At 41.2% G+C, this 27,117-nt stretch overlaps 1 long non-coding RNA gene across 2 annotated transcripts in view; it reads left to right on the top strand.

Annotated features, from left to right (window-relative positions):
• The window catches only part of LOC116084739, a 26,018-nt gene extending 1,209 nt beyond the window's left edge, over positions 1 to 24,809 (top strand). Inside the window, exons 2-4 of one of the 2 annotated variants that reach the window (XR_004116246.1) lie at positions 17,578 to 17,713; positions 22,812 to 22,909; positions 24,688 to 24,809. This is a non-coding gene — a long non-coding RNA (uncharacterized LOC116084739). The remainder of the gene's footprint in view (positions 1 to 17,577; positions 17,714 to 22,811; positions 22,910 to 24,687) is intronic. The other variant, XR_004116247.1, reaches the window with a different exon arrangement.
• Positions 24,810 to 27,117: the final 2,308 nt, after the last annotated feature.

Below are 27,117 nucleotides of genomic sequence, written 5' to 3'. Positions count from 1 at the left end.
CATGTGTATAGTAGAGAATTGCAATTTGATCATCAATAGGAGGAGAGGACCTTGGCCCTGTGAAAGTTCTGTGTCCCAGTGTAGGGGAATGCCAGGCCAATAAGTGGGAGAGGGTGGGGTGGCAGGCATGGGGAGGGGGGAGGCAACAGGGGTTTGTTTTTGTTGTTTTTGTTTGTTTCTTTATTTTTTGGATGGGAAACTGGGAATGGAGAAATTTACATGTAAATAAAGAAAATATCTAATAAAAAAAAAATCTGTCAAGCAGATGCATCTAGAATAGCTCCAGAGATAAAGGAGATGAAAGACAGTGGATTCATGATACTATAGTAGGGGGAAAAAGGATATGGAAAACCTGACTAAAAAAGCCAACTTTCCCCTGAGTCTTATATGTCATTCTGGAGTTAAAGCGAGAAAGAAATTTCCACAGCTGTGAGGAGATGAATGTACTTCCAAGCATGAGGCTGTCTGGGAACTCTGCTTATAGAATCAGGTAATGCTTGATACTGCTGCTACAGAATACGTTTTATGCTCAGTCAGCTTCTAAATACGGCTATGCGGTAAGATATCTTTTCAGTATTTCAAATATCCCCAGGAGTGCTTAGAAAGGGGGTAAAGATATGCCAAATGGCAATAGTCCATAAAACTAATTACCTGGGAAATTATGTAGGGAAAATACATGTGATACAGGTGTTCTGTGTAGTGAATAAGTCAGGACAAGCCTTGCATTTATGAGCTATAAATGAAAATATTGAATATATAGTGTCTATTAGCCTTCTGGCTCCACATTCAAAATCACTGGTTAAATTCATCTTCAGCACCTCAGTGCCACCAGCCATGGTGATTAGGCCATGCCACCAGCCCTATTCCGTTCCATCCCAAGCCAGCAGTGAGAACTGAGATTTGAGCTGTGTGACTCCCTCCCCCTATTCAGATAGGCCCTAAATGTTTCATCTGATGCTCAACCTTAGAATCCCAGCTGCTGGAGACTTTCAAACAAAACTCCAAATTGTCTACTCCCACAAGTGGATCTCTAGTGCCAAGTCTGTGGGTTATGTTTTCTTCTTCCACAAAGATAACAGCATGCAATCAATAAAAGAGATGAGAAGTCATTACACTAAATAAAAAGGAATGTGTCATATAATAAAAAAAAAATACAAACATATATTAAAATAAGTCTCCAAGTCCTCCTCTCCATATGACTCTTGGCTGCTTATCACCTATGCCTATCTCGATGATGTCACTGAGGAAGAAGGAGTACAGGAAACTCCAGCTCCACCATGATACACACAGATAACCACTGTCGTGCAATCTTTTTACTGTCTTTGATGTCATTGTCCTTAGTTTAATCTGTGCTCCATGTTCTACCTATGGATGCAATTCTACTCTCTCATGCCTATAATTGCCATAGTTTTTCCTCAATTATATCATAAGTTTACTCTCTGCTGACTTCTTCCCTATTTGGAGGGGGAGGGAGGGAGGGAGACAGACAGACAAAGATAAGGAGGGGGTAGGAACAAGGTGAAGGAGAGAAAGACAGTGTATGTGTGTGCCCACACATGTATGTGAGCTATAGCGTGTGTATGATACACACTGCGGTGGTCCCAGTGAGTCATCTTGTGGTATTCAAGCCAAATTTATGCCATGATTCACTGACAAAGGTAACAGTATCCAACTTCCTGGACTGAATTATGCTAGATGATTAACATCTTTAACCTCAAAATCCAAACTCTGAAATGCTTCAAACTTTGCTTACAAAATTTTTGAGGCTAACATGACACAATATTGGAAAATTCCATACCTGATTAATGAATCACATCTAAAATGAAAGTGCGTTAAACTATTGTATCAAATTATTTCCAGACTGTGTATATGAAGCATATATGAAATATACATGAACTTCTAGTTTTATTTAATAAAAAAATCAAGAACTTCATATGTTCAAAAGCAACTTTAGATTTCTATACTTCTGTGTCCTCAAATTCAATATAACCAAATTCAAGCTTTAGATTCTTAGTCACCAAGACTAGTATCGCTCATTCATCTCTGTCAATGACAACCCTTCCCTTTTTATTACTCTGTCCGAAAGCTTTAGAGTCAATCTTATGTTATTCTTCATTTCACACACCATATCCAATCTGTCAGACCCTTCTCCTTCCTCCACAATATACCCCAAAATCTATTTTTTTGCACAGTCTCTACTGCTAAGCTCTCTCTCTCCAAGCCAACAAAATGTCCTCTAGATACTGCAATAGTTTCAAGGTTGGTGTCTTGGTTCCTCCTTGGTAAGAGGACTGGAAAAATGGCCCATTAGTAACAATACTTGAACAAGCAAGAAGACCTAAGTTTGAATCCTAGTGCTTCCATTAAAAATGATGAATATGGCCGGGCGGTGGTGGCGCACGCCTTTAATCCCAGCACTCGGGAGGCAGAGGCAGATGGATTTCTGAGTTCAAGGCCAGCCTGGCCTACAGAGTGAGTTCCAGGACAGCCAGGGCTATAAAGAGAAACCCTGTCTCAAAAAACAAAAACAAAAACCAAAACAAAAATGATGAATATGGCCACATATGCACTTAAACTCTAGTACCATGGCAGGTAGAGACAAGATCTCTGTGGCTTGTTGGCTGCCAGCCTCGCTTCAGGTTCCATGAGATACCCCGTGTCAATGGCATAAAGTAGAAGGTAATAGAGTAAGACACATGATGATCTGCTTGGCCTCCCATGTGCGTAGGTACAAGCACTATAAATACATACATACACACACACACACACAAATATGCACACACATCCCAAAAGAAACAAGAAAAGTATATGGTAAATATTGTACTAAACATGAACAGACATTCTTCTTGTCATTATTTCATAAACAATGAAGTGTAAAAATTCTGCACACAACATTTGCAATATATTAGGTACACACATAGTCTAGGGGTTACTAAAATAATATGCAAGCTTTATGTAGATTAGGTGCAAACACCACACCATTGAATGTAAGCATTGAACACATATGGGTTTCAGCATCTCTAAGGATTCTTGGAACTGACTGTGCAAATACTAAGGAATGCCTGTATGTTATCTGTTTGCTTTCTTGTGGTGTCAATTTCTGGTACTAGAATATAAACTCAGGGAAAACAGAGAGTTTTGCCCTTTTCTGAGGTTTGCTTTTTATTAATCGATTTAACCATAATGCCTACAAACTGTGGTCAGGAGTGCCAGGAGTACCTGTGGTCAAATATACTTATTAAGCGAATCATTGGGTGAGCATGTAGTCTTCAAATATAGCCTGCAGTGTAAAACAGCAAAGTAATCATGTCTCAAATAGAAATGAACCTACTAAAGAAGGCCCAGTGTAGGAGACAGAAGAAAATGAGAAAATATGTCTTAAATGCAACAAAAACAAGAGAGGACTTTGGCAGTTTGGGATAAAAGAAGTAGAAACTGTAGGAAAAACCACAGCAGCCAAGCTGCATGCCACGTTTGAGTGAGTACTGTAGAAAATCAACCAGTGTTTTAACTAATAAGCTAGATAACAATCTTCTAATAGAAAAGGGGAAAATATCAGGTGTTAGGGATGAATGTGACCCAATTATTTTATGCATAAAAACAACATAAAATCGGATTTCACATTTTCTTTGTTTATAAAATATATTTGCATTCTACTGCTGAAATAAAAAAAAAAAAAGTACTTAAAACATTCTCCAGGCCACTGGATTCAATAATAGGGAAATGGTAGGGAGATGGGGAACTCAAAAGCACTATGATAAGCATTGAAACCAAGTAGAAATCTAAATAATTTTGTGTGAAGTGTAGTTGTAAAATTGATGAACAAGACAAACAGAATAAAGAAACAGAAAACAGAAAGACACAAGGCATAAGAAATGCTGGTTAAGGAAGTCAAAGACTTTACAATGGCTTAGCTCTTTAATAGTAATAGATATAAACATGTTTCCTAAAGCCTGAAGATATCTAATACTCTTAATTAAAAACAGGATATTAACTCTAAAATGGAAGGTTTTCAAATTTGGAGGTATAGATGATTAAAGTAAACTATGAAATGTGTTTCACAAAAGTGCGACTAAAATGACTGTGAGGCACAAAATTTAATAACATCTATTAAAGCCAAAATTATTTATATGCCCTTCAAATCTCTAGTGTTCTTATTTGTCATTTAATTTATTTGAGCGAAGACTAAAAATACGTATTGAAATATCCCACCATGGTTGTGGCCTCATGACACAAGAAAATTTATGCATTTTAATGTATATTCCAGATCATGTTTATGAAGTAATTTTTGTTGAAGAAGAGAGAGTATTTGACTTACCTCTCACTTCACTAAAAAGGTAACCAGTGATGAAGGTAAAGGAAGGAGCTTCAATAAAAATAACATTAAAGCCTCATCTGAGAAAACAAGATATTAGAGGTCAAGGAGAGAGGATTGCAAAAGTACAAATAACCAAGGCTAGGGGTGAGGGAAGTATAGGAGAAAAATCAGTCCTGGTGTGAAGTCTGGGGAACGTTACTTCAGGATGCTCAAAGATAGGCTTACAACCAGAGCTGAGGACAAGTACTAAATGCAAACCTGTTTGGGGTAAGAGGCATACCCTGCCCAGTGGCAGGCCTGAAAAGAATGGCAGTGATGACAGCAACAGCCAAGTCTCCCCAAACAAGAGGGAATTCTCCAAAAGCTTCCTCCAGGCTCCACTCACGCCATCAGTTCTCCTGGGTCACAATCAGAAGTATGTTGCTCTTGTACTACAAATGCTCATCAGCCTCAACACTTGTTAGTCTATTCTTTATATTAACATATGCATATTAATATACATATAAAGCATATGTATCTTAATTAGGTTTATATTGTTAGATAAAACTTGATGGCCAAAAGCAAAAATAAACAATTGGTTTATTTCACCTTCAGTTTCACATCACAGTCTTTTGGCAAAGGAAGTCAAGACAGGAACTCAAGGTGGGAATCTGGAGGCAGGAACTGATGTAGAGGCCATGAAGGAACTCTGTTTACTCCTTTCTTCTCATGACTTTCTCAGCATGTTTTATTATAGCATCTAGGATCACCAGCCCTGGGGCCTCCCACATTAATCATCAACCAGGAGGACCTACAAACTAGCCAATCCTATATTTTCTTGAATAAGAGTATTTATTCCCAGATGACCCTAGTTCCTGTTGAGCTGACATAAAAATTTGCCAGCAGTGTGTGTGTGTGCGCGCATGTGCGTGTGTGTGTGTGTGTGTGTGTGTGTGTGTGTGTGTGTGTGTGTGTTGTACCAGTTGAAGGCATGCTTCAGTTGTAGGTTTCTAAATTTGTACCTGAGTAATACTGCTGCTTTATTGTCTCCTCCATTAGTTTAGAAAGTTCCTTCAACATCATAAACGCTACTCAGTAAAAGTAAACTGTCTAGTTAGTACTAATTTCTCCATGTTCAATGATGTAAGTGATCTGAGTCTTCAGCAATAGGACCTTACTATCAGATTATTGGGAATAACCAATAGATTTGTCAATAGACCAATGTTTGCAAGGCAAAGGAGGACCTCATCTATATAATGGAGTAGGAAAGAGAATAAAGATTCCATACTTGAGTTCCAACAAAGTCCTGGGACTGGAGGTCCCTGGTAGAGAGTAATTCTGTGAGTCAGAAACAAATGGAGATGGGCTAGAAGGTAAGGTTGAAGGGGAGGACCTGAGAGACTATTTCATGAAAATGTAGAGATGAAACCTAAGTTTCAATGGAAATGTCAGAATGTTCAAGACACCAGGATCATGGGATGTCTACCAAGGGAAGACACAGGCACAGAATTGGATACACACAGAGTATGTCCTGTATGTGAACAGAACTGGAGTGGCTGTGCTTCTCATGTCCTTTTGAGTCCAAATGATTTCATCATGAATCCCAGATATCAACTATGGAACTACAAGCTTTTACATCTTCTGAGATGAATTTTTATCTTACTTGGTCCACTTATTTATTGCTATGCCCTCTTTCCTCCCCATTGAAATTGAAATGTTTATTGAATGCCACAGTATACTGGAACTGTTTGATTTCTTTTATGATGTTATAGGGGCTTACCATTAAGAAATAACCTTGACTCTCAGAGGAGGCTTGAATGATGGCATCTTAAACAATGTTGAAACTGTTGAAAACTACAGGAACAGGAACATTTTAACTTGGTTTGAATGCATTTGGCACTAAGACCATCATGAGCTTAAGGGATAAGAGGGGAAATGATATGTTGATGGTTTATATCAATTATCAACTTAGTAAAACCTGGAATTACCTTTAAGACAAATCTCTAAGCATATCTGTGAGTAATTTTCTATATTGGGTTAACTGAGGTGGTTATGTGTATGGCACCATTCTATGGGCTAGCTGAACAAAAGCACTCATCCCTCCTGTTTCCTGGCTGTGGATATGATGTGACCTGCCCCATATTCCTCCTACCATAACTTTCCTGCCATGATGGACTGTACCCTGGAACTGTGAGCCAAATGTAACCCTCTTAAGTTGCTTTTGTTACAGCAATGAAAGAAATAACTAATACATGGGGAAGATGGAACTAATAAATTTTTAAAAACATAGTCATGAAAGACCACTCCAGATCGAAGGAACCTAGAAAGCCAGGAGAGCTATGTGCACCTGGGGTTCCTAGGCAGGCTCCTCTTGTTATAAAGGGCATTATTGGGATGATTAGCAAAGCTTCAGACCACTTTCTGAGTAAAAATTGATGAAAGTTGTTAGTGCTGGATGGCAATCTTTTCCCATGTATTAAAAAGTGTTTCAAAATGAAAAGTTAACAAAGCCATACATCAGTGACTTATCAGTGCAGACATAGAATAGAAACAGAAACCACTTTTCACAATGAATCAAATTTTGCATATATATTTAATATTATGGATATGGAGCCAAAGCCATCAAGTACTAGAAAGACAAACATTAAAAGATTTCAACCCACTTGCAACCCGATCACACTTACCCCACACAGTGAGCGCTGCTAGTCCCAGCTCCAGCTGGCCTCCAAGGTGGAGGAGGTACTAAAAGCAGCCACTGACAACCAGCACTCAACTCTTCTGTTTTGACACAGAAAGCAACCGCAGAAAATGCTTAAACAAACAAGGGTGGACACACTTGTGGACACGGCCTATACTTTGTATACTTTGAATAAGGGCTGTGAGTGAGTTACTTTTCCAAGACTATGTGAGAATGTGCAAAAGTCCCAATTAAAGGGAGCAAAACCTTAGTTCAGATCATAACTTCAGTGGTTTCCAACCCATCATGGAAGGCCTGAAAGAGTGGCTCTCTCTATTCATGGCAGCAGAATGTGGGAGACTGGATCACCATGGCAGACCAGGAAGCAAAGAGAAGGGTAGGATCCCTTAAAGTTTCACCTCATAATGACCCATTTCAGCCCTTCTTCTAAAAGCACCCCAGATTTCCAAAATGGCACTGCCATCTGGGAATAAGAATCCAAAGAATACACCTGAGGGGGGGCACATTTCAGGTTTAAACTGTAAGAGGGTGTTTCTTTATTTCCCAATTAGTGTGCCTCTAAACCTTCAAAGATCCAGGCTGTTTATTTCCCTTCTCAGGTCTAGAAATCTCTCCTCATGTTTTGATCATCAAAAATGCCATTCCTGGTTAATTTTATATCTCCCACCTGAAGAAAAAGATATCAGTACTATTATTTATCTGCGCTGCTATTTCTTTGAAACGTGTGTGCATTTAAGCAGTGGAGGGCTTCTTGCCTCCACAGTTCCCGAGGATATACTGCTGTATTTAATGCTGTCGACATCATTCCATATGATGCTGCATTGTTTACGTACTGCCCTAAACACCAGCTTCTAATAACTCTCAGAGCTGTTCCAAGTGCCTCGCTGAGGATGATCATAAATGCAAATCTTCCGTGAGTATTCAGGAAAATAAATGTTAGCTCATTTTCTGGCCATCTTAGATTTACAACTGGAACTTTGTAACATAAGTGGAGACGTGCATCTTCAAACTATATCTCCTCTTGAACTTTGGAGTCATAATTACCGAGTTCCTGGTACACAATCTGCTCTTTTGAAGTGTTTCCTGTAGGCTCACCTTCCTATGCTGCTACCTGGGTGGAAGACAGGCAAGGGGCCATGGTGAGGGTGAGAGAAGCATTTTTCTTCACAACAGGAATACCTACCACTCATTAGACCAGCTTTAAAACCAAACAGCAGAGCACAGCATAAGCACAGAACACAGAGCAAAAGAACATCACCAAGGAGATTACAGGAGGAAGGGAGTACAATTCCTAATAGCTGCCCACCCTTTGGCCTTCCTGAAAAGTGAATCAGAGAGGAATGACAGTGTGGTGTGAGTACCAACATCAGTGCGAAAGACACTGCCGCGATGCCTATTGTCTGTGGGGTAGCAGTACCACAGGTAGAATATATTTGAACTGGAGTTTCCATGAGGCTTGACCCCAAGAGCTAGAAATGAACCACAGGTAAATTGGAACCCTATACTCACTCTTCAACACGCACAAGAGATGTCTATAGACCATATGTCAGCATTGTAGCTCCTGTGGCTCAATCCTAGAAGTGCCATACTAGGCAGTGGAAGAAGGGCATCTTCTAAGATAATCTCTCTGGTATAGGCTAACCCTGTAAAAGCAAGAGTCCTATATCATCTATTCATGGTATCATTCCAACCTTATATATGAGAAAATGAGTCAGATCACTTCAAAGAAGAGATAAAATTCTCGGGTCTATTTGGGTCCTGACCCAGGCAGGTCAGGCTGATACAGCAGCCAGCCTAAACTGTATTGCCAGCCCCAACAGAGATGAAGGGGCCAGCTTTCCAAGCCTACATATCAGTCTTTGTCACATCCCAAGTAAATTATCACAAAATATAGGACAAATTGAATTATGAGACAGACAACACCATGGGTACAAGGGGGGGTGAAGTTATTAATTCCTGCCTAGAAAAAAAAATGAGATTAGCTGAGTGAATTTAAGCTGAGCCTTTAAGCAAAGATGACCTGTGAACATCTGGATACAGCCAGTAGAGGACCTAAACGCTGGAGGAACAGGCAATGACTTCCCTTTTAAAAAATGAAGGGTGAATAGTGAAACTATGCAGCCATTTGGGGGTCAGAAGTACATCAACAAAGGTATACTAGAAAATTCTGGAAAGGACTAAACATTGCATCAAGAAGGTGGCTGAGAAACACTGAAGGGAGAAAATAATTTGAGGGCAAAGAGTTCATCAGAGAATGGCAGAGGCAAAATGAGATGTCAGTTATGTGTCATGAAGAAAACATTCTGAGAAATGCACCATTGGGTGACTTTGTCATTGTGCAAACACCATAGACTGTACTTACATATATTATATAGCCAACTACACACATAGCACCTAGCCTAGCTGGGTGGGTGCATACACATATGTCTGTGTTTGCATAAATAAACTTGTGTATGTTTATGAACATCTCCTATTATTTTTTTCATCATGGGCCTAGGTATAATAAAGTAAAGACATGATAACTTAGTAAAACAAAAGGGAAAATGATGCAGTCAATAAATAAAATAAAAGACTGAAAGTATGGATCTGTCTGTGAAGGGGTTTGCCACCAAGACTCATGATCCAAATTTCATCCACAGGACACACAGAGTGGAGTGAGAGAACCAGTTCCCATAGGTTATCCTCTGACTTTCACAAATGCTCTGTGGCATGCAAACACATGAATAAAATGTAATAAAAATGTTGTTGAAGATACCAAGTCAACATGTAATGCTTAAGGTTGTGGCCAGTCTAGCATGACATACTATTTTATACTAAACTGTTCTTTAAAAAGTAGGCACATACTTTAATACTAATAAAAAGTATGGTATAGCAATCACATAAGCAGAAACACAATCATATTATTCAGTATACATGTACATGCTACACTTAAGCACAACTGTCAGTGAATGGGTTTGTTACACCACTGTTATCATGAGAAGCATGAGTGTCATTTCTTTGGGTGATGATGTTTTGAAGACTGTCACCAGGCTCCACTGAAATTCAATAAGGCCGCTGCTCTATACCATTGTGGTACACACTGTGTCGCCTTTGCAGTGCCGTTTTTGAAATAATGCAACTCTATCCTTTACTAACAGCAAAGGTATGGCAGTGAGCCCTTGAAAGTACTAAATAACTCAAAAACGGAATGGATCTTCACTGAGCATACAGGGAATAGGGAGTGAGTGGAAAGTCTTGCATTCATGGATCTTTCTTTATTCCATAATATTTGACATCTTAAAAAGTAAGCATTTGAAACAAACAAAAACAAAAGAAAGAGAGAAAGAAAGAAAGAAAGAAAGAAAGAAAGAAAGAAAGAAAGAAAGAAAGACAGAAAGAAAGGAAGGAAGGAAGAAAGGAAGGAAGGAAGAAAGCAAGGAAGAAAGAAAGGAAGGAAGGAAGAAAGAAAGGAAGAAAGAAAGGAAGGAAAGAATGAAGGAGTGAAGGAATGAAGGAACAAAGGAAGGGAAGAGAGTGGAATTTTCTGGGTTTTTTGGAAACTCATTTGTGTCATGTTATGTTTTCCTGAAAGCTGTCTTGTGAGAGGTCACATGTTCTGAAAGCTGTCTTATGAAAAGATGTTTTGCTGAAACAGATGCTTGAGAGGGTACATGATGTTTAGAAAAAGTATAAGTAGAAGCACTCAGACAACGAGAGGACACTCTTGCATTGCCATGCCTTGCAACACTTTGCTTGTCTTTGCTGGTCTTCACTAGTTGTCACTTTGTAGACAGAAATGCACCAAAGAATTTCTTGTGGTCTTCCTGCTGATTCTTGCCACTTCTGCTGACTTGTTGACTATTCGACTAAAACATGAGCAGATTCTCAGCCAGAATGTAGCATGAGCAGCCTCTAGTCCAGTTGCTCATAATGCCCTTATTCCTCCACATCAGAGACCTAATGAAGTCAGTCTGTACTGTCTTTAGATCTAATAGCATTCTGATCTTCCACAAGTCCAATAAAATCAACAGTTAAGGGACTCCTGGCATTCTAGGACTCCTAAATTCACACCACCTACAAACCTTCTCAAGTTCTTCCAACACACTAGTTTCATTTTCTTCTATTGGTCACTTTTTATCATTGCTGTAATGTGTACTTGCCAGAAAAACTTATGGGAAGAAGGATTTATTTTTGAGTCATGGACTCAGAAAGCTCTGTTCAGCATAGCAGGCACATCAGCGGGCCTTAGTCTGCCGACTTGTAAAAGATTGCTCCTATGGGCAGCAGCCCAGGAATCTGAGAGTGTTGGACAGAACCAGATGGGCAATACCTTTAAGTATTGACCCTGAATGAACTATTCTCAACAGCTAGGTCCTACTTCCTAGGCCCCAAGGTCTTCAAAAGGACACCACAACCAGGAGATCAAGTATTCAAAACACGAACCTGTAAGAAACCTGTCAGATTCACACCAAGTTAACATTCCTCCTGTGTATGATAGCTCTGGGTTGGACTACTAGAAACTATCCCTTGAATCTAAGCCCCGTGGGAATTATTCAAATTAGCCTATCCTGAAGAGTGCCTTCCTTTGTCCTTCTTTTCCCATGGAAATCACAGGTACAGCTCTACTCTACACTTTCTTCAGAGTCTCCTTGGGTCACCTTGCCAACGGCTGATAACAATCTCTGTGGCCTTGCCTGGCATGTAGTGACTCCTCTCTAGGATCTAGGAGTATAATAAACTTATTTCTCGTTAGGCTATTTCTCCTTCCTTCTTGTGGCCCCATCAACTTTACCACATCTAGCATATAAATTCCCAGAGCAACAACTATTCTAATTCATTACTAAATAAGCACCTACTCTCATGCTTAATGAGCCATTCCTTGCAGTGTTTAGACGGGCTTAGTGGAATTATGGAGTATCCTATCATTAAACTGGGAAATTAGAAAGAAGAATGAAGTTGAAGGTCGAGGCAGTATGGCTGCTGGGTGTGGGGTATTGAGTCTGGGGGCCACTGGCTAGTGAGGAATCTCTTTAGAAAGGAAGTGGAGAGGGCTGGCAGTATGTGGTGACACTGGACATAGGTTCTCTGAGTGGGAGACTCTGCTCTCCCCTTTCAAGCTGTTTCTCTCAAAACAGAACTGGGTTGTATGATCCCATCTGAATCAAAAAAAAAAAAAAAAAAAAAAAAAAATACAAGAGCCAAAGCTTTAAGTGTAACATTCTACAAAGCATTCAGTGCAACAACTTGTAAGCACTCACTCAGTACTGGACTTCCTACTCCTTACAAATGAAAATTAGCTAAGGGTATCCCCTATACTAGAGACTGCAGCAGTCTGGAGGATGCTCAGCCTGGTACCTTGTGATCGCGTGATATGATCTCTGCATTGTTGATGACAGAGGTGGCCATTTCTCCACACAGCACAGAGCTCTCTGTGTGGATCTCAAACAACAATCTCCACAGGTGAGAGTGACAGAGGGAGTGGAAAGGCTCACTGTCCAGGGCCCTGACATATTCTTAGGTCCAGAAATTCCCATTTAAGGTCTAGAAGCACTGAGTGCCTCCAGTCCATCCTAGACTCTATGGAAAGCTGTCCTTCCCAGTCAAATTGCTACAGCTGAACCACCATTCTACACCCTCCACATTTGATTTGATTCTATAGATTGCTTGCCCTAAAAGGTTGAAATTACAGTGTTCATATTGCGATAAAAGTCCTTGCCTTAGCGCTCCTGCTATTTGTTAAAATGCGTAATAGCCGTCCCTAAGAACCTGGCATTACAGATTGTGGGGGCATACTGGGCCCTGGCTGCCAGCAGTAATTGATTTATCTCTGAGTTAGGAGAGGTGGCTGTGTGTCTTGAGTATAGGGTCTCAGAAATGGGACTGGGAGGAAAGGTTACAAATTTGCACATTGTGGCAAATTACCTATCCAAAGAATACAAAAAGGGCCCTGCCAAACCTAAGTGTCAGTGGGACATTACACATGCAGCTCCTTTGTAGCCATTTGATCAGGATGACACTCAGGAATGTTTGTCACCAGAGTGGCCTATCTCCCATCTCCCTCAGAACGGGTCTACCTGGTTTGCTATGTCCATGTCGCAATAAGAACACTCTTTGGAAAGTAATCTGATGAACTAAACTCCCCATCAAACTGCTTAATTCAGTCATGTCTCACTAAAAGGAGTAGCTTACTAATAATCAAATTTCAATTTACTCAAGAGTTCAGATTTTGTCCTTACCAGGAAGGAAGCCTCTGAGAGGTTATCCAACCCCATGTGGTCAGCTCTAAATGTTTATAAGTATTAGCAAAACTGACTTATCAGGAGATGTGTGTTTGTGCATGCCTGTGTATGCACTCCACCGTGTGTGTGTGTATATGTGTGTGTGTGTGTGTGTGTGTGTGTGTGTGTGTGTGCGCGTGTGCGTCTGCGTCTGTGTCTGTGTAAGCCATGGAGTTCAAAGGAGGTGGACAAGAAGGTGGAGGAGCTGCAGAAGGGAGAATGTGGATGGGAACAATGTAAATGCTCATGTATGACATCATCACAAAAATTATTAAGGAAATGTGAAAAGGGGGTTCAGGAGAGATTTGGGAGCGGACTAGCCATCCAAAGCAACTCAGATCCCCTAGCTGAGAGGGCTCAATAGCCCACCCTTTGGTGTAGTCATCCAGCTCTGCTCCCCACAGGACCTGTACAGAAGCAAAAATCAAGTCTACTTGGAAGAAGGACAGGATTCTATTTTTAGAGTTCATTGCAAGATTCCCCTTCACCCTCAACCAACAGAACTACTAGATGTCAGTGGTCTGAATCAGGTGAAGATCCCAAGCAAGCTCACTGCTCACCTGAGATCTAGCTGTACACTGAATGATCTGCAGAACCATAGCTTTGTGTTCCTCTGAAGTGTGTAAGACTAGGAAGCTCTCATCTTCCTCCAACGGAGGACCCCAAGTGATGTGAATACGCCCAGCAATACTTTGCTTGCCCCACGTTCTCCTTGAAACTCATTTAGTAGAAAAACAAATAGGCAACATTTCTTTCACCCCGCTTTCCCTGCTGTCATGACTTAAGTACTAAGAGCAAGTCAGGGGTGCTCAAAAGAAAACAAAAAAAAGAATTCCAAGAGAGCTCTGGGCACAAAGACAGCTTTAAAAGACAGCATTCATGGCTCATCTTTTTTAGTAACTGGGTGACTCACCCTAGTCCACATAAAGCAAGGAACCTTAATGTTACAGCCTGCTTTGAAGAAGAGCTGCCTCCATTGAGTTCAAAGAGAATAAAAAAGTAGGTCAGTTGCCCAGGGTTTTTAAAGAAGAAAAAGGAAACACACACACACACACACACACACACACACACACACACACACACGTTTCCAGTGAAGCTACCATTGTCTTGGTTCCTAACCAAATAAAATAAATAAACTAGTAGGTTTTGAATTTATATCAAAGTAGAAGCCTGAATGCCCAAGAAACACAAGTTATTTAAGCTGCTTGTGTAGTAACTCCCTCCCTGTTTCCCTCTTGTTCAGTGTGTGGGAACATTCTGGGCCTAAGGATTAGGAAGAGGGCGGATCATTTCCTGATGTGCTGGTGTCAGCCTCCATCTTCCCTCAGGGCCAGTTCTGGGACATGGTTACTCACAGAAACAGCAACTAATCTCTTCTTGTCCCTTATCCACCCATTTATGTGTCAGATGCTCATATTCTGACTTAAGAGACAATTCTATTTCAACCACCCTGGGACTCAGAGAAAGCATACCCTATGGATGGTGACCATGTTCTCATGAAAAGTCCCTGACCAGGCCCTGGTCCTCAGAATGTTTCACTTTGGTCCATTTTGTAATTAAGTTGAAAGCAATATATTTTTCCTACATTGACTAAGGACCTGTTTTTAATGACTTAATATAGGACCTGGGGTCTAAGTTGATCTTTTTCCTGCTCAGATTCTTTCTGCCTGACTCTAGGTCAGTTCCTGAAGTCACCTAGCTGGTGGCTTCCATATGCAGCTACATTTATCAACCCTCTGGTATATTTCTTTCTCATTATTTGCATCCAGGAGAATTTCCCCATGGGTTACCTCTCACTAGATTGTGAGCTCCTTGGATGGAAGTGATAACATCTTACTAGTGTTTTAAATGAAACTGTCTTTCTTGAACTAGAGGCCAAAAGATTAAATGCAGATGATTCCTTTAGGGCTATCTAAAAAGGGGAGATAGGAAAGTGCTCATCTGCCCCCAAATTCTCCCACGTCCCATTCAAGTTCCTTGAGTCTGTGGATACATAGCTTAGTTATTCCTCTGCATTTTGCAACAATGCCAAAACTACTTGGCCATGGAAAATCTTCTGCCTTACTGACATGTTTCTATGATTCCCTGAGCTCTTGTAATCAGACTAGATTCCATCAGAAACCAGTATGTTCTAGGAAGAGGTCAGTAAAGGATCTACAAAGGGACAATCAACTTGGGATAGAAAGCACTGGAAACTAGTATTGACAGGAAGTCAGAATTGCCATGGCACCTGAGAAAGCTTAGGGGAAAGACCAGGGTCATTTGAACCAGGCAGATTCATGGAAAAGCAGCCTCTCCCAGGAACTGTGTAGAGAAACGTAGATTGGACTTAGCCCCATCACCACAGAATACAATCAGATGGGTTACTCTACCCAGGAGAAGTCAGTCTCTAAAACAGAGAGGCAGAGCAAGTATGGCAGGAATGCCCTTCCTTCCTAGGACCCTAAGATGTACAGTGATGGTGATGTCCCACATTAGCCTTCTGGAGAAGTAAAGGCATGCACAACAAGATCATGCTATCAGCTGGAGCTTCCAAAGTCAATTATTTTGTCCCCATGTCAACATTGCCCTAAAGAACGGAACCGAGGCTTATGGATAACAATGACAGTTCTCATCTGAAATGACTAAAATCAATGCTATTTTATTAAATAACTACTATGTGCCATATATTTGCAAGTACATAAATGAAATATTTTGCAGTCCAAGGTTTCCAAGCTCATGATTTTGTTGGCAAAATAAGTGGTTGTGTTGAGAAGAAAATAACAGCCCATGTCCTGTGTTTGGAGCCCAGTCAGGTAGTTGTATCTAATAGAAAAAGCAATGGACTTGGGTCAAGCCATCTGCTATGATATGAATACGTTTTTCCTAAAGACCCAACTATCAAAGGCTTGCTCATAGCTTGGAAAAATTGAAAGGAAACAGTAAACTCTAAATAGTGAGACATGATGGAAGATTTCAGACCATTGCTCTCTGAGGAAATTATGTGATTCTGTCTCTTCTTGCTTGCTTCCTGGCCACCAAGAGAGGAGCAGCTTCCTCTGCTGTGCATCCCTACCAGGATGGAATGCTTCATCACGGGCACAAAAGCTACAAGGTCAAAGGACAATGGACTAAAACTTCCAAATCTGTGAACCAAAACAAACCTACTATCTTTTTAAGTTGATTATCTCAGGCACGTTGTTATAGTAACAGAAAGATGACTAGTGCACCACTGGAATCTCTTCCTGGCTTTGTTGCTCCCCTGATGTATAACCTGACACTGCATTTCTCCTCAGGACTCCAACTCCGTTAGCAGAGGCAGTAGACACCAGTGACGTCTAGAACTAGGCTCTCTGCTTCTGTGAACCTCTCAATGGCAGAGAATGAGTGGTCCTGAGTTCCACAGAGCAATATGGTCTGCTGTGGTCAGAGAGGCTCCAGTGAGGGAATGTGTGTTGATGTGAACCCAGAAGAAGTGTATATAGGGGATGTCGCTGCCAGATGGGCTTGTACCAGCCAAGTTGCAAGGGCCAGATGGATCTACTCCAAGCAAAGGGGCAGCAGGCCACAGCTCCAAGAGAGGTGTAAACTAGATCACAGGTAACAGAAGCATCTGTGGGGGCTGGCAGAAAGGAGGTAGTTGTCACAGGCAGATGCTATGTACAGCTGAAACCCAAAATGTGTTTTCCCTTGCTTAGTTCAACTGGAAAAAATAAGACCTTCAGAAGTCAGATAAGAGCCAATTCCAGGTAGTTAACTCAGTAATCAAGTGCCCTCTAGCTGTGTTCTAAAACACTTAACAGGTTAAGTTACTCTCTAGCTTATAAGACTTCCAAGGGTCCCTCTGCCTTTGGGAATAAGTCAAAACCCCTTAGTGTGACACAATCCAATCTAACCTCTCACAGTAAGGTTGGTCAATGCTGCACTGGGCAAGCTGTTGGCTGGCAACAATCACTCTTACCCAAGTGAGCCTCTGTCTATATCATGGTTTCTCATTCACCCAGAAACTTACAAACCTCTTACTGAGCACTGACTATATGTTATTTATTGTGTCCCACTTCGAATATGAAACATCCCTCACAGTCTTATATGTTAATGACTGCATCTCCAGCTGGAGATGCTATTTTGGGAGGTGGGGTTGATTTCTCAAGTCTTACTTCTTCCAGTTTAGCTTACGGGGGGCGGGGGGACAAGTCTGGGGCTTCAGGGACAGGCAGGGTCTTCATTGGACAGGAACACATTCTGGTTCATTCTTGGGACGCCCAGCCTCACTATGCCCAGCTCCTGTAGCTAAAGAAAGTAGATTCCAGAGTAACAAACCTTTGAAAGTTATGATTCATCCCCAGTCCCCTCCATTCCCTCTGCTTCCTGTCTGCCATGAACTGAAGAATCTCTCAGCTATGTGCTTCTGCCATCACGATGTTCTGTCCAAGTGAATGAGGCCAAGCAAGCTGGGACTGAACCCCATGAGTCATGAGCCAAGTAAGTAATAGCTCCTTTAAAAAGAAAAAGAGGGATGGGGTAGATGATGATTCATTCAGTAAAGCCCTTGCTGCACAAGCAAGGAGAACCTGAGTGTGGATCCCCAGCACCCCCACAAACAGCCAGGCATAGGATGGGCACCTGTAATCCTCTCTCTGGGGAGGCAGAGCAAGAAGATCCCTGTAGCTTGCAAACAAGATAGTCTTGTCCAGTTAATAATATCCATGTTTAGTGAGAGACTTTGTCTCCAAAAAAAATAATGTGAAGTAAGCCAGGGAGTATAGGCACTTATAGCCAAGCCTGAATCTCTTCCCAAGATCTGCATGGTAGAAGGATAGACTCCAAAAGATTCTCATTTGACCTCCACATGAGCACGATGTCACATGTACTTTAACATGCATCAGCAAACATGAGGAAAGAAGGAAAGAAAGAAAGAAGGAAAGAGAGAAAGAAAGAAAGAAAGAAAGAAAGAAGGAAGGAAGGAAGAAAGAAAGATACATAAATAAAGTAAAATAATAAATGTCAAAATAATAAGTAAGAGAAGTAGAAGGAGGTAGCTGGCATTTACCTCTGGCCACTGAACACATGCTCATACATGCACTCATACTCATGTATGCATGTGTGCACTCACACATACACACACGTGCACATACTCAAGAACACATACATATGCATATAAAAATGAGGAAGAACAAGCCACAGTTCTTCTTTTTCAAGTAACTTTATCATAGCTACAGGAAAGTAACTCATGTGACCTGACTACTCTGGTGATCAGAGAAGTTACTAGCCCTGTATTCTAGTCACTTCAAGCCTAGAGAAGTTATCTAAGTCTGCCTTGTATTGTTGCAACAGAATATCAGAAGCTAGGAAATTGTAATAGGCTGGGAAGTTCATGGGCATGGATCCCATGAACTGGGAAAGCAGCTGGCAAAGGCCTTCATGCTGCATCACAGCATGGCAGAGGTCATCCTAGGAAAAGAGAGCTAATGTGACAGTGTTAGTCTGTCTTCCTCTAAAGCCACTAACACCACCACAGGAACTCCATTCTTATGACTTCACCTGTCCCTTTTTATCTTTCAAAACATCACCTCCATAAACCACTAAAAAATCAAGTTAAGGATTGTCTCCAACATATGAACCTTTGGGAGACACACAATCCAGGGCTGAAGAACCTGAGAATTAAACAGTAATTGCAGCTATGTAGAGAGGGGATAGAAGGCTTAGCCCAATGTGGCAGGCTAGGAAAACTGTATCAAGTCTCATGACCTCGTCAAGCAATGTCAAAGGGAGCTGGGTAAGTAAAGAGGACTTCCTAGTCAGAAGAACAGAAACAGGTTCCTACTTTGAAGCCGGATCTTGCTAGGTGAAGACACCAGCCTTCTTAGGTCAACTGTCATGGAATATGCTGGAGTCTTCTTGTGTAGAGAACATATTTGTTGTTCTGAGAGCATCACAGCACCACTGGGGTTGTAAGCCTGAAATGGCATAATAGTATGTTGACCTTGTGTATTGAACAGAGAATGGGATGAGAGGGAACAGTCTTTCTTTGGTACTCACTCCCAATCCCTTGTTCCTTGAATCGCATGATCTGTTTTCCTTCCCAGAGCCCATGTGTTGTGTGGGTCTTCCTTGGACTACCCCATAGACAGCAAGCTTCTACTTTAACAGATGCTAATGGGGTGTTATGCGTTTCTGCTCTTGCCTCCTCCAGGTCAAGATAACTTCTCTCAAGCAGCCACAGCACTAGATTTTTGTGTGTGTTTGCTTGGTTTGGTTTGGTTTATTCTGTCCTTATGCCCTTGAGACAAATCAAAGACCTTGGAACCCTGCAGATGGTCAATTAGGGTTTATTAGCAACCAAATAAATGAGTGAAATACTGAAATTGCAGAACTCATCTCCAGATGGCCTCTACTTTTTCCTGTTGGTATCTCTTCAGAATAAATATAGAATGTTGTGGGGGCCCAAGATTCTGCAATGAGGAAAGACTGGACAACACAGCTCAGGTTCCATTCATGTCTCCCTCATATATACAAACTCACATATGAGGTACTTTTGCCTTTGGGCTATGCAAGTCCTGTTTTTATAGCCCATAAACCCAAGGGCTTGCTACTTAGTGGAATCTATCAACTGCGATGACCATGGATCCACACAGATGAAAGTTCAACCCCTTTAGAAAACTTTCCTGAGCTGGACAGCTGCCCACCTATGACTAATAAACTTGCTTTTTGTAACTTCACATAACTTGCAAGCAAGGCTATTCTGTGTCTTTGGGCCCAGATAAACTTATAACTAACCCACAGTGACTTTGTTTCATACAAAACTCTAAGGGCCCCTCCCTTTCTGATGGGTGGCCTGTCTTTGAAACTATTTCTCACACAAAAAAAGAATAGTCTGTGAAATAAATCAAGCACAAATATATGGAACTACCCTGTAGCACTTATACACGAAATCACCTTAGAAGCAGAGAGTAAGATGTGGCCAGAGGTCTGGTAGTCTAGAAAACACAGGAGATGTGAGTCAAAGGTTACAAATTTTCATTTAAACAGGGAAAATGAATTTTCAAAAAATCCATTATACAATGCTATAGTTAATAATGATGACATATTCTTGAAAAATTGCTAATAAAGATTTGTTATGCCACCATCTCAGGAAAACAGTTAAGTTCCACAACAATGGGGATATTCGTTAGCTTAATTTAACATTCCATAGTGTATTCACAATGTAAAACTTTATGAGACACATCACAAATCTCTATGATTTTTATTTGTCAATTTGAAGAAAAGAAGAAAATAATCTTTTTTTTTTATCTCAGAGATTAAGAGGGATGTTTTCATCCTTGTATGACTCCCCATGCAAGCAAAAGCCCGATGACCCAGTAGGAAAGCCTGGTTCCCAAAGCAATGGAGGGCTCATGTACCAATAGACAGTTCTTTAACTTTTTTTTCCAATTCAAACACAAAGAAAGTAGTTTGCATTGTGTTTCATATTTGGTGGTGAGTCCATTTAGGTTAAAAGGGAGGGTTAGAAGTGAGGCTCTTTCTAAGTATTTGTGACAGGAAAAACAAAACAAGAGGTCACTTCAGTGTTTTCCCTGGAGTCCATGTTCAAGGCCAGCATCATTTGACATTGGGGTCCTTTCATCTCCATGCACTGGACCAAAAAAACACCCAATAGTGTGAATGTCGCAGTTTACCTGCACAGGCAAGGAGGAAACGCCCATTGAATTTGCATTCCTGGGTGCACACAGTGTTTTCCAGTCACGGAATGTGATGTTGATGAAAGACAGTTAATTCAATTTCTACGAAGAAATTGATTAATGGACTGGATTAAAAAGAAGTCCCTTGTGTCCACAGCCTTTGCCAGGCATACCAATTCTGTTATCTGCCCTGGTTTTTTCCTTCCCTTCTCTCCTGACACTTTGACAATACATACTCAGGCACAGTGGGAAGAGGGAAAGAGGAGGGGAAGAAAGATGAGAAGCCAAAGATTAAAGATAGAAGCCACTTCTATATTTAATTAGTTCTATTAATATTTTAAAAAATAATGAAAGGGCTCTTCATGGAACATGTTGATGATCTTGGGATTGTTTTAGGGATGGACAGCTGTTCTGGAAGGATTCTACCAGAGGTCCCCAAGGACCCCATATTTCCTCCAGCGAGAAGCCTCCTTTTTCTCTAAGTGAATGAATGAGGGGTCACAGCCACCTTGAAATACCACATGTAAGGCCTATGGTTGGCTTCAACTTCTCTGTCCTTGTCATAAACAAAGCTCTTCCCCCCCCAAAAAAATGCATATTTTATTTATGTGGGGTTGGAAGGAGTGTTCATTTGTGCTTTGGTATGCAGGTATATGTGCATATGTGTCCTGTGGAGGCCAGATGAAAACCTCATGGGTCATTCCTTAAGAGACATATACCTTACTTTTGAGATAGGGTCTCATTAGGAACTGACTGCTCACCAAGGGACAGGGATCTGCCTATCTCTGATGTCCCTGTTAAAGCATTAAAAGCACAGTGCACTATGCCTGGCTTTTAGTGTAAGTGCTGAGTATTGAACTCGGGTCTTCATGCTTGCATAATAAGCATTTACTAACAGAGTTATCTCCCATTGCCAACCTGAGTCTGCACTTTAGAGAAACCAGAACTCCATCTCCAAATTACAGATAGCTCCATTTCTATATGCCCCTGCCAGGGTCAATAGGACCTTCATCCCAGGTGATGGGTTTTTTTGGTCTCATGTCATTTTCTCACCAACATGGCCAAAAAGAGCACCTTCTGTCTTCAATGTTGGAGAGCATTAATGCCACTGATGGCAGCCTCCACTCTTGGGTTAAGTTTTATAGGATCCCTATAACTTTTATATGCCTCAAACATCTGCAGCAAGCTTAAAATCTATATTCTGAACTGGGGAAGAAAGGGTCCAAAGAAATGACACGTCTGCCTAAGATCATTAGCTAACATATTGGCCCTTGTGCACTCAATTATATAAGCCCAATTTCATACTTCTCCTGACAAACATGGAAGATTCTAGCAAACAGCACGCAGAATACCAGGGCTAGATCTAGCTCCACCCTTTCCATATTTAATTAATGATAATTGTTACCGTCCTGCAGTAACATTAAACAGTGGGTAACCTGGAAAAATGAAGTTAGAAAGGATAGCAACTGCTAGAGAGAGTTAGAGATAGGATAGAGTGGCCACAGACATACCTACCCACGTGGAAGGTAAAAAATTAGACGGGAGACATTACTGCTCAGCCATCTTGGTTCTTTAATAATAATCCTTTGTTCTCCCAACAGATATATTACCTGGGCCAAAAACCCTTCCCCCAAAATACGTCAGTGTAACAGTCCAATCAGTGACTTCCTTGTTACTCTGTGGGGGTGGAGCTTCTGAATGTAACTGGAACCAGGTTTCGCTCAACAGGTGGGCAGCCGCAGCCCTGGGGCCCAAGTGGTTGCAGTTTTACTGTACTACTGTTCGGGCTTTGGAGAGGGAGTCCACAGATAATAGCCATCAAGTATCCCTATCAACAACCTCATCCTTCTTGGCTTTAGTTAAGATCAGCTTTCTCCTGGTTTCCCATTCTTTCTCCTTAGTGCCTGCCTCACACTCTTACACTTGGGCAGCAAGAAGGAAGCTGATGGAACTCCAAACAGGCCTGCACTGGCGCATCACTAAAACCCAGGAAATCCTGGTAAATAATTTATTCAAACGAGCCTGAGGATGTTGGGCAACATTTCATTATAAAATAAGTCAATTATGACTTTCTCAAAAAGAGAAAGGAATCCCAGTTCATTGAAAAACATTGCAAACACAGACGGTTTTTCTTTTTGTTAGGTTAAAAAGAGGGGGAAAAAAATCAGTGGAATCTCATTTAAATAAGAATCAGTTACACTGACTAAGCCGCATTGGTGAGTGCTTAATAGAAAGTTCCTCCTAACCAAGCCACATCTGCCAGATGCCGAGGCTACTTTTGTTAATTAAAAGTCTGCTCTTGTTGGAAGGCTAACTTTGAACTCATAAGGCTATACAAATCGCATTAGGACACAGGATCGGTTGCTTATAAATATGCATACACTCACATCATTTGCCCCATGTGTGTTTTCTGGGGTGGATTATGAGTGTCTCTGTGGGTGCTGGAATAGACTTTCTTCTTCCAGGACCAGTAACAAGGAACTGGATTTCAAGAACCCGTTTATAAGCCAGACCGTGGCTTACTCCTGTAGTCCCAGCTACTTGGGAAACTGAGGCAGAAGGAGTTTGAGACCAGCCTAAGCAACAGAGTAGTGGGTATAGGAGAATCTCAGCAGGACACCATGACCTCAGCTCTGTAAAGTTTGGTTAGAATATTCATATTGAAAGTGAGTAAACTTGGCCAGAGAGAAGGGAGAGCAAGGGCTTTGCTTTCCACGCTACTTCAATCAAAACTTGAGCTTCACAAAAGCAAGAAACATTCCTGTTAATTCTTCTTTGAATATCAGTATGACTGGTGATAAAGGAAGGGTAATCAATAAGGATATGTAGCCTTGTAGCTCTCCTAGACTCCCTGTAGAGTGTAGCTGACCTATCCTGGTGTCATTGGGCTCAGAGTGTACTTTTTGGATGTTCTACTCTCAACTATGACCATGGTGTCACCTGTCTGACAAACCCCCATAATCACACCCACACCCACATGCACCTGGCCCCTTGTCTCTGCCTGTCAGATAGTCTGACCCATTTCCCCCATAATCACACCCACAGCCACATGCACTTGGTCCCATGTCTCTGCCTGTCAGATAGTCTGACCCATTTCCAACTGCCAAATTTTTGAAGGTTTTGTATAGGATCTTCTGTTTCAGGAACTGTCTTTCATTCCACACAGTTCTTACTAGACTTGGAAAATTCCTGATTGTCCCTAAAGACCCAGGTCAAAAGTTAGTTGTCTGAGAACCATCTTTGATGGTGTGTGTGTATGTGTGTGTGTGTGTGTGTGTGTGTGTGTGTGTGTGTGTGTGTGTGTGTGTGTGTGTGTGTGTGTGTGTGTACTCTGATAAACCTACTTGGCATTTGATTCTGCCACACTATTTATCACCCAGCTGAAAAAGCTTAAACACTCTTATTTATTCTTCTTTCCCATAGTAAATTGAGGTTTGGTGAACTGGAGCTGCAGCATTTATCTCTGAATAAGCATAAAGTGAGAGGAAGATAGGGTGGCAGGAAAATGGAAGACATGAGTAGATGAGTGGGTGGGTGGGCGAGTATATAACTGAGAGGACAGACAATTCATTAAGTGGGTAGGTATATGAGTAGATGCATGGATGGATGGATGGATGCATGCATGCATGCATGCATGAGTGGATGCATGGATAATACGAAGTACCAGTATAGACTGGGGTGAATAGTTAAGGAGGTTTCACAGTCCCATGGTCACTGAAAGAAGAAAAAAACTCATCATAACCAAAGTCTATATCTAAATGTTTCTCTTTTCCCTAGCACCACAACTTGGCTTTTATCTGGAGCCCTCCACCTTTGGACAAGAAATTTAAAGAACTGTGATCTGCCTTAGTAGCAGACTGTACCTAGAAATACAGCCTGAAAATATGTCTAAGTGCTGAGTCATTTTCCAAGGGTCTTAACTGGCGAGGAGTTCACTGAGCCTCTATGCCTGGATCACCACAGCTATAAGTGTAGACTTCATTATGAAGAAGGAAGAAAACATTTTCAGAAGAAAGGAGTTAAGATAATGAAGAAATTGTTATGAAGGTCTGCAGAGGACAGGTTACTTTCTCTATAGATCTCTCCTGTACAGTTGAAAAAAGAGAAGTGTATGTGATAAGTACAATACCATACACTTCAACAAACACGCTTTATTAAGTTGTTTCCACAAGCCTTTTGTCAGGTAACTAAAATCTTGTGTCTCTCAGATAACCAAGCATAGTTTTATAGTGACACCAAAATTCAAACCTAGGATTGACTCCAAAGTCTAAGGGAAATTCTGCTTATTGTTGCCAAGAGCATGACTTTGGCAAGTGACAAGCTGTAAAGAGACCCCCCTTATTAAGATAAAACAGTACCTCCCAAGGTTTAATCTCAGCAATCACTGCCTCTGGGTTGAAAAAGCAAGCAGAAATAAGAGGCTCTTGTGGCTTTCTTTACAATTCTACTTCCCCTCTGAGTTCTGGCATCTGCAGCCCAATGTGGCTGCCTCACTCACCCCAAAGGACTGTTTCCCAATTTTAAAACACTGCCCAACTATATATGCAAGTTCAGCTCATGGTTCCAATTAGAAAAACTGAGGCAAATAGCCTATCAGAGAAAATTCTACCAAATAGTACAGAAGAGCCCAAAACAGAGACAACACACAGAGATTCACATCTAACACACAGGCTCCTGATCCTGTCATAAGTGAGTCCATAGCCCAGCCTGTCAGTTCTAACCACAAAAGGGATCCTTGGTGTCTACCTACAGCCAAAGTCAACAGGCAAAGTTGGATTGGGTGAACCTAGAGAGAAAAGTCTGGTGTACCCCAACCCATAGGATAAAGCATATTCATGGTTCAGTCACGTTCACCCATGAGACAGGCACAAAACAGTATTTACTGGTACAGAATAGCCAGTCCTGGCAGCCTGAACAAGTGATGTGGATTCTTCAGATCTAGTCCCACGAGGCAAGGAATCACTCTATACTTCGGATTTCTAAGGTGCTCCCCACCCCCATGCATTGGTCACTGGTTTTCCATCAGAGACCACAGAACAGGTATACACATACAAACAAGAAAGGTACACTATAATGAGTTAGCTCAGGTAACTACAGGGGCTGCCAGTTCCAATGTCTGCAGGCAACAAGACGTAGGTTTCAGAAGACACTGGTTTATTTGAACCATCATACCATCCCCTGCCGGCTTATGCATTTGAACACCTCAGTTTCTATTTGGTGGTGGTATTTTGACAGGCAACAGAGAGTCTATGAAGTGGAGATTTGCTAGAGGGTCCGAGTCACTGAGGAAGGTCCTTGATGTTAGATTAGCCCTATTTCCTGCCTGCTCTCTGCTTCCTAGCTGCAGACACAATATAAGTTGTCTCACATTCCTGTGTCTTCCTCATCATATGGATTTTATCATCTCAAGCCATCCTCTATAACCTGCTTTTCCTTAGGCATTCTGTCACAGCAATGAGAACACAAACTTATATAGCTCCAATCCCAGGGACAGCAAAAGCCAGTCTCAGGAAGATGCAGAAGTTTTAGTTTAAATCTATAAGATCCATGTCCAGTGTGGGGAGCCGCAGCTGCCACCATATATATATATTGAACACCTGGTCTCTGGCCAGAGCAGAGAGCATTGTAATAAACAAGCCCTTAGTTGGAAAAGCTGAGTGCCTCCAGTTTGTGATGCAAGCTGGCATGATTTCTCGTAGCCTATTATGCTTTGCCATGTAGCCGATACTGATTGGGACCAGGGAAAGTATTTAACCCACAAGGGCTGGGGTTTGGAGAGATTAGAAGTAAGATGTATGTAAGATTAGAAGTAAGATGTATGTAAAGATAGAAGTAAGATGTAGAGATAGAAGTAAGATGTAGGGAATAGAAGTAAGATGTAGGAGATAGAAGTAAGATGTAGGGAATAGAAGTAAGATGTATGTAAGAATAGAAGTAAGTAAGAAGAAAGAAGTAAGATGTAAGTAGTAAGATAGAAGTAGTAAGATGTAAAGATGTAAGTAGTAAGATAGAAGAAGTAAGATAGAAATAAGTAAAATGTAAGAAGTAAGATGTAACTAGTAAGATGTAAGAAGATATAGAAGAATATAGAAGAAGCTAGCTAAGAAAGAAGAAAAGATGAACGAATGATTCTGTAGTACAAGGTTCCTGAATAAACTGCATGGAGAAGAGCTCGTTGTTGCCTCCTTATTTCCACTGGATGGAGGG

The sequence above is a fragment of the Mastomys coucha genome, unplaced genomic scaffold (assembly GCF_008632895.1).
Source record: "Mastomys coucha isolate ucsf_1 unplaced genomic scaffold, UCSF_Mcou_1 pScaffold9, whole genome shotgun sequence".
NCBI lineage: Eukaryota > Metazoa > Chordata > Mammalia > Rodentia > Muridae > Mastomys > Mastomys coucha.
This window is presented reverse-complemented; position numbering and strand designations above follow the sequence as displayed.